The 14,753-nt window shown below is 43.4% G+C and overlaps 1 protein-coding gene across 5 annotated transcripts in view; it reads left to right on the forward strand.

Annotated features, from left to right (window-relative positions):
* Positions 1-313: 313 nt before the first annotated feature.
* Add3 (adducin 3) overlaps positions 314-14,753 on the forward strand; it is a 108,193-nt gene continuing 93,753 nt past the window's right edge. For 3 of the 5 annotated variants that reach the window (XM_036172336.1, XM_036172320.1, XM_036172369.1), the window contains exon 1: positions 314-547. The gene's annotated coding sequence lies outside the window, so the exon portion shown is untranslated. Of the gene's footprint in view, positions 548-2,569; positions 2,874-14,753 lie in introns of those variants that run through there. The other 2 variants (XM_036172342.1, XM_036172328.1) reach the window with 1 other exon arrangement.

The following is a 14,753-nucleotide window of genomic DNA, read 5'->3' on the forward strand; positions in this document are numbered from 1 at the left end:
GTTTATTTAGTACAGTGGTTGGAAATTAAATATTAGCACAAGTTGCTGATCGGTTTCAAGGCACACAGCTTTATTTTGGCAATTAGCCCCAATATTGGAAGTAGAGAGGGCTCTTTAAAATTAGTGCTTCCAGCATTTCTCATTGACTCACTCTTGTCACTCCCTTCTCGCGGTTAATTTTAACCTTGACCTCCCACAGCTGTACTGCTTTGCTCAGTCTAAGAAAGAAACTCCCTGATTCCACCCTTTTTTTTTTTTTTTTTTTTTGCATCTGATGAAGCAACAGTGGAGAGGAAAAGCCAAACCCATTCCTTTAAGAAAGATTCCGCCTCCTCTCTTCCAAGCAAGCGCCTCACAGCAACCGTGGAGTCTCTAAGTCACACACTTTACTACTCAGCATTGGGAGAAGCAGCTGCCGCCGCTGCCGCTGCCACTGCTCCGCGGCTGCAGTGGGTTCCCGTGCAGCACTGCAGAATCCACACCTAGCCAGGGAAGACAGACGCACGTCGGCTCCCCTGCACGCAAAGAAGCTTCGGATCGTCTGCAGGTAAGCACATCTCTTACCCGTTTTGTTCAGGAACCGTGGGAAAGGGAATGGTCGTGGAACGCGCTCTTCATCAGCCATGCTTAAAACGTTATGTGAATCTGTCGTCCTTTGGAGGTGGGTTGGGGTCTACAGTTCTGTCTGGCACACGTCCTGTGTAGTGGATACTATTATATGATATGTACTCCTACAGTAATTTTTTTTTGGCTATGCATAAAAAGACTAACCTTGATGCATGCAAAGCATTTTTTTTATCTTTTTAAAAGAAAACACAGCCACTCCCAATCTCTCTCAAACACTGCAGATATTTTTAAATGGCAAATAAAATGACAGGCTGAGCGTTTCCTAAATATCATTTTCTTCATAAGCCTTAGCAAGACTACCCCACGATTGTTGAGGAAAATTTAAAAATAATAAGGCATGGTCAGGATTTTTTAAGAAAATGAGAGATAGTGACAGAGTAAAATTTCTATAGCTTTAGTCCAGTGGAGAGAGAAAAGGGGGATAAATGAATTGCAGTGTGTGCCAAGAATGAGATTCGTTTGCCACACTTCATATGTGGGCAGAGGAAACTACATTTTAATTAGCACATTTTTAGAGAAAGAGGGGATGAAGACGAGGGGGCTGGCGTGAAGTATTTGAGGGGGAAGAGAGCCTGCAGATGAGGAAGGAAATGAAGTGGCCTGTCGCCAGTGCCTTGAAAAGGACGAGAGATAAGGGTGGAGAATGAAGTTTGCTGTGTGTGTTAGGGTGGGGTTAACCCTAGGGACCAGGAATGGCGCTGGAGGAGTGTGCTTGAGGATGGATTCGTGCAGTCGAGGGCTTGTGTGCTGGAGGGGTGTGCAAGTCGTGGGTGGCGGAGGAGAGCGTGTGCCTGGAGGTCTATTTCGAGAATAGGCTGGAGTGAGAAACATGTCTGGGAGGCGGGGGTGGCAGTCTAGTGTCACCTGTGGAGGGATCCCCAGCTCTGCAAATGAGTGTTGCAAAGTTTGCCTGGCCTCAGACTAATTTTAAAGGCTGCTGGCGGAGCCTAGACTTTTCATCTCCCAAGAGGTCAGCTCTCAGAAGGTTTAAGAGGCAAGGGGCCAAAGCAGGAGTGCAGACTTTGGGCTGGTCCAAATGAATTAAGGGCCCTTGCCCTGCCCCTCAGTGGAAGTGAGTGGAGGCAGGAGACTCCCCCAAACGCAAATGTGCTGAGAAGAAAATCGAGGCCCCTTCTGTGGGAGACGTGCTGAGGTCCAACCGTAGGGCCGCCCAGCGCCTCTGTGGGCCGCACAGGCTCAATCTGAAAGCTGAGGTTCAGCCGCATTGGGTGGGGGAAGCATGTTCCGACTGGGGAAGGCAGATGTTTCCTAGGCGGAACCCCCTCGCTTTCAATCGGGTTTCTGTCGGGATCGTTGCCCTCTCCGGCAGCGGATCGGAGGAGCACGGAGGGAGGAAGACCTTGCAGAGACGCCAGGCAGCCGCCCCGCAACAGGCCCGCGGCCTGCGGAGCACGTAGGCCCCCCACCGCACAGATCCTGAGCTTGAAGCCCTAAGGGGGCCTCGAGGGGCGGGGCCAGAGATCGCAAGGGGCACCGGGGGCGTGGCCTGGGAAGCGCAAGAGCTCGTTGTGGGCGTGGCCTACTGGAAGCGGCGCCTGGACGCAGGGGGGCCGCCGGGGCGGGGGGTGGGGAAACAGAAGGGCGGAGCCAGGGGCACGCTCGTGAGCTACGAGGGCCGAGCCTGTACGGGGCGGAGCGGAGGGCGCTGGGGCGCGGCCTAACGAGAGGCGGGACCAGGGTTCCCGGGTCCTGTGGGGTGGGGCCTTGAAGTGGCGTGCTCGGAGGGTCAAAACTGTAGGGGGCGGATCAAGGGCGCTGGGGCGTGGCCTATGGCAGGCGGGGCCAAGGCGCTCGGACCCTCGGGGCGGGGCCTTCCGGGCGCTTAGGGGCTATGAGGGCCCAGCCTGTAGGGGGCGGAGTCATAGGCCCTGTGGAGGCGGGGCCCAGGGGGGCGGGGCCGAGGACGTTCGGGGGTAGTTCGGCTAGTCCCGCCAGAGCGTGAGGCGCCTGCCGGTAACGGTCGCCCTGGTGAGGGGCGGGAGGGAGAGGAAAGGGTTTAAATGTTCTGTTTTGAAACAGCGAGAGCCAGACGCGTCGGCGACCAGGTGTCGCCGCTTCCTGCTGCCGGGGGCTCGGCGTCTGGGTCCCTCTCCACGCCCCCTCCCCTCCCGGCCCTGTCCTCGGGAGCTGAGCGCCGCTGCTTAGGAGGAGGCTGCGGCTGACCCGGCGGCCGCTGCAGCCCGGAGGTGGCGGAGGAGGGGGCACAAAGCCGGCTGCGCTGCGAGGTAATCCTGCGGGAGCTGGGGTCCGCAGGGGACTTCTTCCTGGCCGGCCGCGCGGCCTCAGGTGAACCGTGTCTGGGGCGGGGAGGCGAGCCCCGCGCGGGCCGAGGGGCGCAGACCCGGGGACGAGGGGTCCGGGTGCGGCGGTGCGAGGCCGGATCTCGGGGTCCGCAGAGAGGGCCGCGGTTCTCCCGGGAGTTCCCTGGCTACCCCCGGGACGGCGTGGGGTTGCTGACCCCGAAGGTGCGCGTGAGGACGGTGGGAGGTTCCCGCGCTTGGAAAAGGTGAAGGAGACCGTGTTGATTTGTTTGGTTTTTAATCCTCCTGGTTTAAGAAACTTCAGTCACAAGTTGAAATTGTTCAACCACTCTAATCAGGATAACCCTCCCCAGAGCACACACACGCTCACGCTCGCACACGCTCACGCTATACCCTTTCAAGCATACGTGCTATGTAGTCTTCATTGTTGGGGTGACAACCGAGTTGGCTGCAGGTTTGGTTTCCTGCTGTTTGGGGCTCTTCCAACCTCTTTGGAGGTATGTAATAGTTGAGGCAAGGCCACGGCAGGTAGTATAAACCAGGCCTCTATTAAAATGGTTAAGAATGGCCTCAGGTGAACTTTTTTGTTGCAGAGATTTAATTGCAAGTAGGTGCCGGTTTAAACTGGTAGTGTAAGGAAAACCACTAAATATCCTTGGCACATGTGCTCGTAGATTGACTTTGCTAGAGTGGTGTGGGATTTAGTTCAGCCAAGAGGCTTTGGGTGAGGATTAGGAGCAAGGCTCGGGAAGGAATCGATAAGACTCGGGCCTGGGATGAGCTACATAAACATGTGTGAGTTCTTTATGATGAACTATGAAAATTTTAGAGTGAGCAATGTGAAATGGTTGCCCTTAGAATGGACTCCCATCTACAGCGTACTGAAAGTGTACTGATTTGGGTCTTAGGAGAATTCTACTGAGTACAAGTACAGTGCAATGTGTCTTTTTAAAATGAAGTTCCTTGACCTGTGTTTTTAAGGTATAGGACTGACTCATTGATAGGGTTGTTTCTTTTCGAGCACTTCTGGAAAGATTTTATAGCTAAATCACCTTTGCGTTGTACGTACTTGCACGGGAACTCATTTTTTTCCTTTAATTGATCAGATTAACTTTACTGAGGAGTAAAGTGTGTGTGGTGGGGGCACCTTTTTTTTTTTTTTTTAATTTTTCTACCTTTTTAAAGAGAATTCAGTCTTTGCTACTTTGAAATTGGCCAGAAGTGTTGGCGTGTTGGTGATAGTTGCTTTAAAGGCAAAAAACCCCCAGCAATTATCTATTTAGAATGTTAAACATAGTTTAAGGAGTTCTTTAGATACTTGGTTATGAGACTTACATACAGTGCAGCTTTTTGCATGTGTCATATCAGGAAATGTTTGATAAAGTTTTGGCATATGACATAGATGATCACATGACCCCTGAAAATACTTATTTTACGTGATAGGAGGGTATTTTCAGAATGTAAGATTTAGTCAGTGATTAAAGGTGAATGAGAAATTATGTTGTACACTTTACTCTTTCTCACCTTTTTTAAATCAATAATACTTTTCTGGAATGAATGTGAGTTTTACTCAATGATGTGCAATAGTTTTTATAACTTGTTGGTATATCAAACAGAGTAATTATAAATTAGGAGCTACTCAAGCTATGTTTAGAATTATTAAAGAGAGCTGATATGCCCCTTGCTGATAACTTGATGTTAAGGGGGAAATGCTAAAATAAATATATTAAGTAAAGGAAGTGTAGACTGTCCAAAAGATGTGCACAAGTTGCTAGTCTGGTTCTGCCATAATTAATAGTGCTATTTTACACTCCTTTGGAAAAATTAGCCATGTAGAATTTGATTAGGAAAACTTAACATGTCTAATCAATAATGCTTTCTTTCCTTTTAACCGTAAGCTTAAGTGAAATTATTCAAGTCCAATTTGACAGTTGCTGAACAATCACAGACTGAGTCACGTAACTGAGATTCAAAATGAATGCTTTAGTGCTTTCTTCTTGTCTCTTACATTAATGTGCTATGGTCTGAACTTAGGGTCCATGCCAAGTATTTAAGGTTGGAATTGTTAGGAGGTCTTTGGGTTTTGTCATTGGTTTAATTCCCTGGCTGAAAGCCAAGGCCGTTTCAGATTTTCTGTAGTGGCTATCTGTACTAAATCTCTGAAGTACACATGTGAGAATACTCACACTGACTATGATTTGGAAGAAGTTTGTTATTATCTGCTAGATGCATATAGAATAGTTCTCAGTTATTTGCAGTTTTGCTTTCCAGGATTTCAGTGGTTTCTGGTCAAATATAGTTTAAAAATATTAAGTAGAAAATTTCAGAAATGAACAATTTTAAGTTTAAAATAACTTTATAACAGTATACTATGTTTTATAATTATTGTTATTCCTGGTGTGTCTAATTTATAAATAAAACATTATCTAAAAATAACATAGAATACATATACCAGTAATTTCAGACTTTTACTGGAGTCTTGGAATGTATCCCTCTAAAATAAGTAAGATATGCTGCAATTATTTCGTTTGGAGACAGTAAATTATAGGGGGCCTATGTGTTTGTGTGTGTGCGTCTATTTGGAATTCTGTTATTTTTCAGGTAAAATTAATGAATTTCCCTGGTTTTCATCTAGTAAATGTTTACTGAGTACCAGCAATGAAAAGTTATTAAGTAAGAAAAAGAGACTTGCAGTTTATTTTGTTTTACTTCATGTGTCTTAATAATAATGTTGGTCTTTGTAGCTATACAAGTCTCAAAGTTCAAGATTTAATTAATTTTGCAGCTGAAAGCATATTTGAATGTTATAAGGATACTATTTAACTTACCCTAAAGCTTTGGTGTATGCATAGATAATGAGACTCAGAGTCTCAGTGAAAACCCCTTTCATCCTTCTAGGACATTACTTACTACACTTAGTGAAGAGCATGCTAGAAGCCTTGAAGAATGATTCTGGATTTCAGAATTATCTGACGGTCCCAAATGATCATGATCAACAAAAAGTATAAAACAGACAAAACTTAATCTTTTTGAGACACAGTCTCATGCAGCTCTGGCTGGTCTCAAAACCACTATGTAGCTGAGGATGACATTCTTGAACGCCTAATCCTCCTGCCTCTACCTCTGGAGTGCTGGGATTAGAAGTACATGCTACCACACACACGTCTATGGTGCTAGGGTTCATACCTAAGGGCTTGTGCCTATTGGTAAGCACTCCACTAGCTGAGTCACATCTCTAGCCCTAGTCTTTGATTTTAAAAAGACAGTGTTTGAAAGTTTGCATCTTGAAAGGGTAGCATAGATTAATTTTAACTGTGCTAAAATAAACGTGAATAGGCTCAACATAGAGCTTTATACAGAGGCTGGGTCTAAATGGAACCTTTCAAAAGGACCCACATCATTATCTTATACGTTTACACCTTTTTCAGAGTCAGCTTTAGTTAAAGCTTAGCTGGAAGTGTGAAGACTTACTGATATAAGATGAACTTTGAAATCTGGGTTTCAGATTCCCCGAAACTGGTAGTGAAGGTACTGGTATGTAGGAAGCACATTGGCCAACATTTAGGAATGTTACTTCCTTAAACGAGACTATAGTTTGGATATCAGGTTATAAAGTTTGTTTTTTGAGGGGCAGTGGACTGTAGCTGAACAGAAAGAGCAAATCAAATGGTAGAGCAGCAAAGCATATAGGAAGTCGCTTGCATTTGGAAGCTACGGAGTTGGTGAGGTAAGATTAGCTCCTGTAAAATAATTTTAATGTTTACATTATGCATTAAAGGCAAATAGATATCAAAGCAAACATTGATTTACAAACAGAACTTAACTCTGAATAATATGCATGAGCTTGTTATTTTATTGTTTTAGCCATCCCTTTAAATTTATTTTGTGATATTTTATTCTCCATCTCCAACCAAGAAATACTGCCCTTATATGAAAATGGAGAGGGCTGCACAGACATGAGTAAGCTTATTCCACTCAACTCTAAGGGCTGTTGGCTAATTACCTGCTATTAAGCTGGAATTCCCAACAATATAGCAGTCATTCAGGTTGGAGAAGTTTCCTCGATCTTGGGTATATGTCTTTAATTTGTCATCATTGTCCTCATCATCAGTGTTAGTGTAGAGTTCTTCCACAGGGGCTGCACTCATTCTGTGCAAGGATACTGTTTCTTTCTTTTCCATACAGAATTCTCAACTTTGGTTCTAATGGGAAAATTGAATAGCAGCTGAAAGGTGAATTTACTCCATCTCTTGATGGAAGAGATAGTTAGGCTTACTTGGTATGTCTAAAGAAATATATTTAGGGTTACCCACCCCATGGAACTTTGAAAAACACTACTTTTAATCCTTTAGAAATGAAATCAATAACTGTTAGCTTCATGACTCTTCTATTTTCACTTTCTAATTATTCATGGAAAAAAATTCTATAATGCCAGTGAAATAGCCAAGGAAGCGGTTGGGAAAAGGCAGTAGTGGGACCTTACGTGGAGTTGTGATTAGGCATTAGAGCTTGATGAGTGGGACTTCGTTGCTGCTCATGGGCTTGGGACAGATTGATGGTGGAAAGGGAAGAGATTGGAAGAGAGTACAATCCCCCCCCCCATCTTGTTTTGTTTTGTTTTGTTTTGTTTGTTTGTTTTTTTCGAGACAGGGTTTTCCCATGTAGTTTTGGTGCCTGTCCTGGATCTCACTGTGTAGACCAGGCTGGCCTGCCTCCCAAGTGCTGGGGTTAAAGGCGTGCACCACCACCGCCTGGCTACTCTTCTCTTTCCTAAGCATTAGAATAGTGTGCTGCCTTGCCTTTCGCTTAGGACTTTTGTCGTCAGCGCAGTGTTCTCTCTCCTAGGGAAAGGTCGCTTTTTTCTAGGTTGATTCCTATGTAATTGCTGCAGATCAGCTTCCAGCTGGAGGTTACACTAGGAGGAGTTTCTTCCCTTTCCACAGTTGACTTGCTTTTGAAATCTCACCGATAGGTCTCTGAAAACCTCGCTCATCACCTAACAGTTGGGAACCATTTTTGTGTGTGTGTACACACACCTGCATGTATTTACACATGTTCGTATGCACATATGTGTATATGAATATGGAAGCCAGAGGTCAACTTGAGGTGTCATTGCTCAGGAACTGTCTACCTTGTTTGTTTGTTTGTTTGTTTGTTTGTTTGTAGGCAAGGTCTCACACTAGGAATTAAATGGGCTTTGCCAAATAGGCTAGGCTGGCTGGCCAGCCTGTGAGCCCCAAGGATCTTCCTGTTTCCATCTTCAGGGCAGGGATTACAAATATGCACACACACACCCTCCGCTCCCCCCATCCTTCCCCCAGGGCTTTTCCTGTGGGTACTGGGATTGAACTCAGGCTCTCAGGCTTGGATAGCACCTTTGCTTACTGAGCCATCTTCCTGGCCCCAGGAGCCATTAAAGTGAAATATCACCAGTGAATGAGAAATTTACATTGCTTTAAACGTATTTTATTTTTACAAAACCAGATCTGCAGTGGCTTTGTATCAAAATGTTTGGTCTATTTAAGTAGGTATCAAGGCTTAGTTTGTTTTTAAAAAAACAATTTATTTTTATTTTATGTACATTGATAATTTTGCCTGCATATATATCTGTGTGAAGGTATCGGACCCCTTGGAACTGGAGTTAGAGACAGTTATGAGTTGCCATTTGGACACTAGGAATTGAACCTGGGCACTAGGAATTGATCCCGGGCCCTTTGGAAGAGCAGCCAGCGCTCTTAACCACTGTGCCATCACTCCAGCCCCCAAAGCTTATTTTCAGTTAGTGTTGAAACTGGTGTGTTCTTTGTCTTAGTAAATGTTGATAATGATACAATCATAGTTCCCTAAATACTCTGCAGTCATTAGTCACCCTAATTAATAATCATAGACAAGGACTTAGTCACCAGCCATGTAGATACTATGACCACTACCACTAAATGGAATAGGAATGGGACATTTTATGCCTGAATAGGAAAATAGTACTTGCTTGCCATAGTAAAGGCTCTGAGAAACTGATTACTTAGTAGTCACTTGAGTTAGTGATTGTATGTTGCATTTGATGTATATGATAATCTCAACTTCCCTGTGCTTTTTATAGGGCTTTGTACATGCTAGGAAAGCACCCTTGGGCAGGAGGAATTTAACTATCAGTTAAGTGCTTTGAAGGAGTCTCTGCTTTGTATCTATCACACCTGAATGTCACAGCACATGCCTCCCAGAGCTTGTTTAATTTGACCCCAAAGAGAAGAGTGCCATCTACTGAATGGCCAGCATTAAGTTGAGCAGCATCTCCATTTTCCTTGCAGAACTCAGGCAGTTTCTGGAGAAACCAGGCCTTGCCTCATTTGGAGGATTTGAAAAGCTCTTAGTAACAAGTGGAATTGTTGCCTGCTTCATTTTAATTATGTTTCCCAGCAGGAGGCCTGAACACACAATGAAGAACTAATTCAGCACTTGTTGGAATGCATGGGAAAGAAGAACCACAAGAAGTTGTTGGATTGATATTAAAAACAGTCTAGCCCTGGTGAAATTAATAAACTATGTGGTAAACAAATTTATTTTTGAGGTATTTTTATTAGTAGGTCTGGTTGTTGATGGCTCCAGCAAATAGTACTGAAGCTCTCCCTTATGCTTTTTTTTTTTTTTTTTTATTAATTTGGTCTCATGTCAAAGCAGTGATTCCTACAAACTCACCGACTCCAGGGGGTTTTGTTTGTTTAGTGGTTTGTTTTTCTTTCTAATGTATTCTAACTATCTTCTAGGTTTTTCATTTTGTTTTCCTGTCTTGCTGAAACTGTAGTAGCAGGTGTAGATAAAGCTGGTTTTAGTAAAAAACTGTTATAGGTCAGTAGAGGCTACCTGGGACAAACCTGTCATAGCCAGATGAGAAGGAACTTTAACAGTAAGAACTGAAAAGAAGCTTTGAAATTGTTACACTAAGAATACCCTTGATTGTTCTATATTCATTATATAACTAATTGTTACTGTAAGAATTGTTCTATATTTGTTATATAACTAATTAGGTAGCCATTTTTATCAGCCCTTAAAAACTGCCAGAATCATGATAAAGCATTACATATATCTGAAGTTTAGTATACCTTTCATATAAGATTACAATCAGGAGTTGTTTTAGGCACTCAAAACTGTCCCCAAACACCATGTTGTGATGTTCATAGGTTTACACATGCCCTTTGAACCAAGATTATATTTCTTGTCTTCATTGGAAAATATTTTCTTTTAAATGAGTGAACAGATGGGTAAACAGGATTGAATTTTCACTAGGATCAGGAAGTATTCATGAAGTAGATTTTGAAGTATTCTCTATTTTTTTCTGTACTATTTGTTTGTTTGTTCCTTTTGCTCTTTTAGTTTAAGCCAACATGAAGAGTTTATTTAGCCATGAAATAAGTTGTTTCACATGCCATAGAAACTGTGCCTAAATATATGACTTCCTGGGAAGGGAGGGTGAGTTACTTTACAGGTTTCTGCTGGACTGATTATGGTAAGGAAAAGAAAATTAGGGGTTTGTTAGTTGTCTCTATTTTTATGTATCATTTATTTTAATCTGTGTGTGTGTGTGTGTGTGTGTGTGTGTGTGTGTGTGTGTGTGTGTATGAATATGAATACAGGTGTCTGAGGAGGCAAGAGGCATCAGGTCCCCCCAGAACTGGAGTTAAAGGCAGTCGTAATGCAGGTAGTTCCCTGATGTGGCTACTGGGAATTGAACTGGGATCTTCTGCAAGAAGAGTATACTCTCTTAAATGCTGAGCCATCTCTCCAGCCCTGTATTTTTCTTGCTCCTAAATATTTTTAGGTGGGAGGACTTGCAGTAGGGTCAAGATAGACCATGTCCATAGCCTGAACATCTCATGCGTACCAAGTACACTTTGCACACCACTAAATATAATACACTGTATGTCATCTGTATTTGATATTTTATTGAGTTCATGGAGCCATTCAATTAAGAGATTCATAATTGTGTGTGTGGTGGCTTATGTCTGTAAAACCAGCATGTGGAAAGTTGAGGTTCAAAAATAGGAAAATTGTGACGAGTTTGAGAATACCCTGGTCTACATCCTAGCTAGACAGGACTACTACATTGGACCTGTCTCAAAAACAAACAAATGACTTGCTTACACTTGTGTGCTGTTCTTGTTTATTTTATATAATTAACCCTTAACAGACATCCTTATTAGAAGGTTGGAGATCATTGTTTTGATATAACTAAAAGCTTCCTTTTTTTTAAAAAAAAAAAAAATTGTGTCTGTGTGTAGATTTGTGCATGTTCGTGTGGTGCCTACAAATGCCAGAAGAGGGTGTCAGATCCTCTGGAGCTGGAGTTATAGGCAATTACGGGCTGTTCTATGTGGGAACTGAACCTGGGTCCTCTGCAATATCAGTTTCTTAACCACTGAGCCATTTCTCCAGCCCCTAACTAAAACCTTCTGACATTGTAGTTCAGCAACAGTCGTGCTATAAAACAGCACTTTAGAGCTGCTGCTGGCTTTTCCCTTTTGTATGTTAAGGTTTGACGCTGTACCATATAAGCGTTTAGAAAACTCCATAGATTGTGAAAAGCATAACTCCTTGGGATTCTGTCTTCTGCTGTTAAAAATAGGAAAAGTCGCTGGGCGGTGGTGGCACATGCCTTTAATCCCAGCACTCGGGAGGCAGAGGCAGGCAGATCTCTGTGAGTTCGAGGCCAGCTTGGTCTACAAATCGAGTTCCAGGAAAGGCCCAAAACTACAGAGAAACCCTGTCTTGAAAAAAAAAGAAAGGAAAAGTCAGCAGCAACTATAGAAACAGAATAAAAGATGTTATTTGCTAGTATGTATTGGATGCCAAATGACAGCCACAGAAAACAGATTCCATAGAAAAGAAAACTACAAAGGGTATTTAGGAAGGGGGTAAGAGTGGGGCTAAAGGGAAGTTAGGATTTTACTGGTTAGAAACACCAGAAAGGATTTTGGAGAATTTCTGTCCATGAATTTTTTTCTATAGCATGATAATTTTTTTTTTTTTAATTGTAGCTCACAATCTCTTCTTCTGTAAGGTGTTAGGAGGTCACAACATAGAACAGTGCTGGGGACTTTCCTCTGGAGGTGGTATCAGAATATGGCATGTGGTGCTGGTAGTAATGGAGATCACACAGACATTAGCACTACTTTCATGGAGCTCAGAGGAAAATTCTTTTTTCTTTTCTTTTCTTTTTTTTTTTAAATAAATTTATTCTTCCCAATAGCAGATGGCAGCAAGTCACATCAAGAGCATGTAGTGGCTCATCCAATGACTGATGGAAGTGGATGCAAAGATCCTCAGCCGGGCCCCAGGTGGAGCTCCAAGAGTCCAATTGTTGAGAAAGAGAAGGGACTGTAAGAGCGAGAATTGTTGAGACCAAGATTGGAAAAAGCACAGGGACAAATAGCCAAACTAGTGGAAACACATGAACTATGAACCAAAAGCTGTGGAGCCCCCAGCTGGATCAGGCCTTCTGGATAAATGAGACAATTGAATAGCTTGAACTGTTTGGGAGGCATCCAGGCTGTGGGACCTGGACCTGTCCTTAGTGCATGAGCTGGCTGTTTGGAACCTGGGTTTACACAGGGACACTTTGCTCAGCCTGGAAGGAGGGGACTGGACTTGCCTGTACTGAATCCACCAGGTTGAGCTGAATCTGCAGGGGAGTCTTGGCCCTGGAGGAGATGGGAATGGGGAGTGGGCTGGGGGGAAGGCGGGAATGGAGGGGGGGGGGAAAAGGGGGGAGGACAGGGGAATCCATGGCTGATATGTAAAATTAAATTATTTAAAAAAAGAGCATGTAGTGGTCTAGTAGGATAGAGGAAGGGTTTGTTTTTTGTTTTCTTATGTGCATTGGTGTTTTGCCATGGGTGTTGGGTCCCCTGGAACTGGAGTTACAGACTGTTATGAACTGCCATGTGGGTGCTGGGAATCAAACCCAGGTCCTCTGGAAGGACAATCAGTGCTCTTAACCGCTGAACCATCTCTTCAGCCCTGAGAGGAACATTCTTACAAAATGGTTGAAAGTCAAAATGCTTAGAAAGTTGGCATCAGCAGAAGACTTTAGGAATCCTTAATATTCCCAACACTGAATAAGCAGCCTCCTTTGGGGAAGAGGCATGTATTTTTAAAAAAGAATCTCTATTTGTTGAACACTAGAGAATAGTTCTGTTGTGTCTTACTATAATTTAAGGAGGGCAGATAGATGGGTGGAGTGAGTTGGTGATATTATGAGATACAGCTATTTTAAAATTTTTGTAGAATAACTTTCTGTTTTGTTCTAGAATGTCTCAATTGTCTCCACTTGTACTTGGCCATGCTTATAATTTACTACTTGAGAAAGAGTATAACTTGAAGAAATATTTGGTGTTCTGTGTGTTAAAATATGTGCAGGGCCCCAATCTGCATCTTAAGATTCTTGAAGGTGGTATGTCGGTCAGTGCAAAGAACACAGATCTTGCTAGTTAGTGGTTTTGGTTGCGAGATAGCTGAGACTCCTCTGATTGTCTGGTGTGAAGGTCAGGAAAATGGATCTAGTAGAAGGCAAATAAATGCCCTGCAAGTCCTTGGTGGTGTGTCTCTGTGTCCACTAAGAGGATATCATCATTCTAGGAGCTCGTCAACTCTGGGAGTTTGAATTCTTCAGGAGCTGGGGTGGGGGGGGGGGCTTTGGCAGCAGCATCTCCTTTCCAATAACAATGAGACAAGCCAAGAGGGCAACTTTTCCTAAAGCAAACTTCACAAGCGCTGTGGTGTATTTTTCCAGAAATGGCGCTTCAGATCTCATCCTGATTGTATTGTGCTTAGTAGTGTTTTCCCTCATAAATGTTCCTGTGGCCTCCGTTTAGGTTTCCTTTTTTTTGACCAGCTTGATGCTTCCTTCCATTTGTTCCTGTATTCATTCAGCAAGTATTTATTATGCAGTTAGTAATGTGCTAGCCCTATTCTAAATGCTGAGTATTCAGTAAACTAAACAGGCAAACAAACCCTTTTAGCTAATAGAGTCTGTGTTTGTGGGAACAAATAGAAATAAATAAACGAATACAATATATGTCATGTTATGGAAAAATGTAGAACAGGGAAGAAGATAAACAGAACTTTGTGGGGATAAACACCAGTTTAAATAGAATGACCAGTTCACCCCCTCACTGAGAAGGTGACACATGAACAGAGATGTAAAAAGAAGGCAGAGGATTGTGTGTGAATATGTGAGGAAGAACATTGCAGGCAGAGGGAACAAGCCCAGAGCCCTCCAGGCCCACATAGCTGGCATGGATGAAACAAAATGGGAGAAGGGGGAAACAGGAAGCCTCAGGATGGTTTTGAGCAGAGATGTGACAGTCTGACATGTTTTTTGTTTTGTTTGAGACAGGGTTTCTCTGGGTAACCTTGGCTGTCCTGGAACTTGCTTTGTAGACCAGGCTGGCCTCAAACTTACAGAAATCTGCCTGCCTCTGCCTCCTGAGCTCTGGGATTAAAAGTGTGCACCACCACCGCTCAGCTGACATGTATTTTTTTAAAGGTGAATTTGACTGTTTTGAGAGTAGCCCATAGCAGGCAAGTGTGGCTACAGGGAGACTGCTGAAGTGCTAGGCAAGGAATACATCAGGTAGAAGTGGTGAGATTAGGTTGGATTCTAGGTATATTTTAAGGGTAGCATCAACAGGATTTTATAACTGGCTTGTGGGGTATAAACAAGAGGGGAGAATCAAGCTTGATCCGGAAGTTTCAGTCCAAACAGAAGTTTTCAGAAGTTTGGAGAAAGGGTAATTAACAGGAGCCTGATCTGAAAGCATTCTGGTTGACAAAACTTATTTGGGAGTCGCT

This window comes from Onychomys torridus, chromosome 1 (assembly GCF_903995425.1).
Source record: "Onychomys torridus chromosome 1, mOncTor1.1, whole genome shotgun sequence".
Classification (NCBI taxonomy): domain Eukaryota; kingdom Metazoa; phylum Chordata; class Mammalia; order Rodentia; family Cricetidae; genus Onychomys; species Onychomys torridus.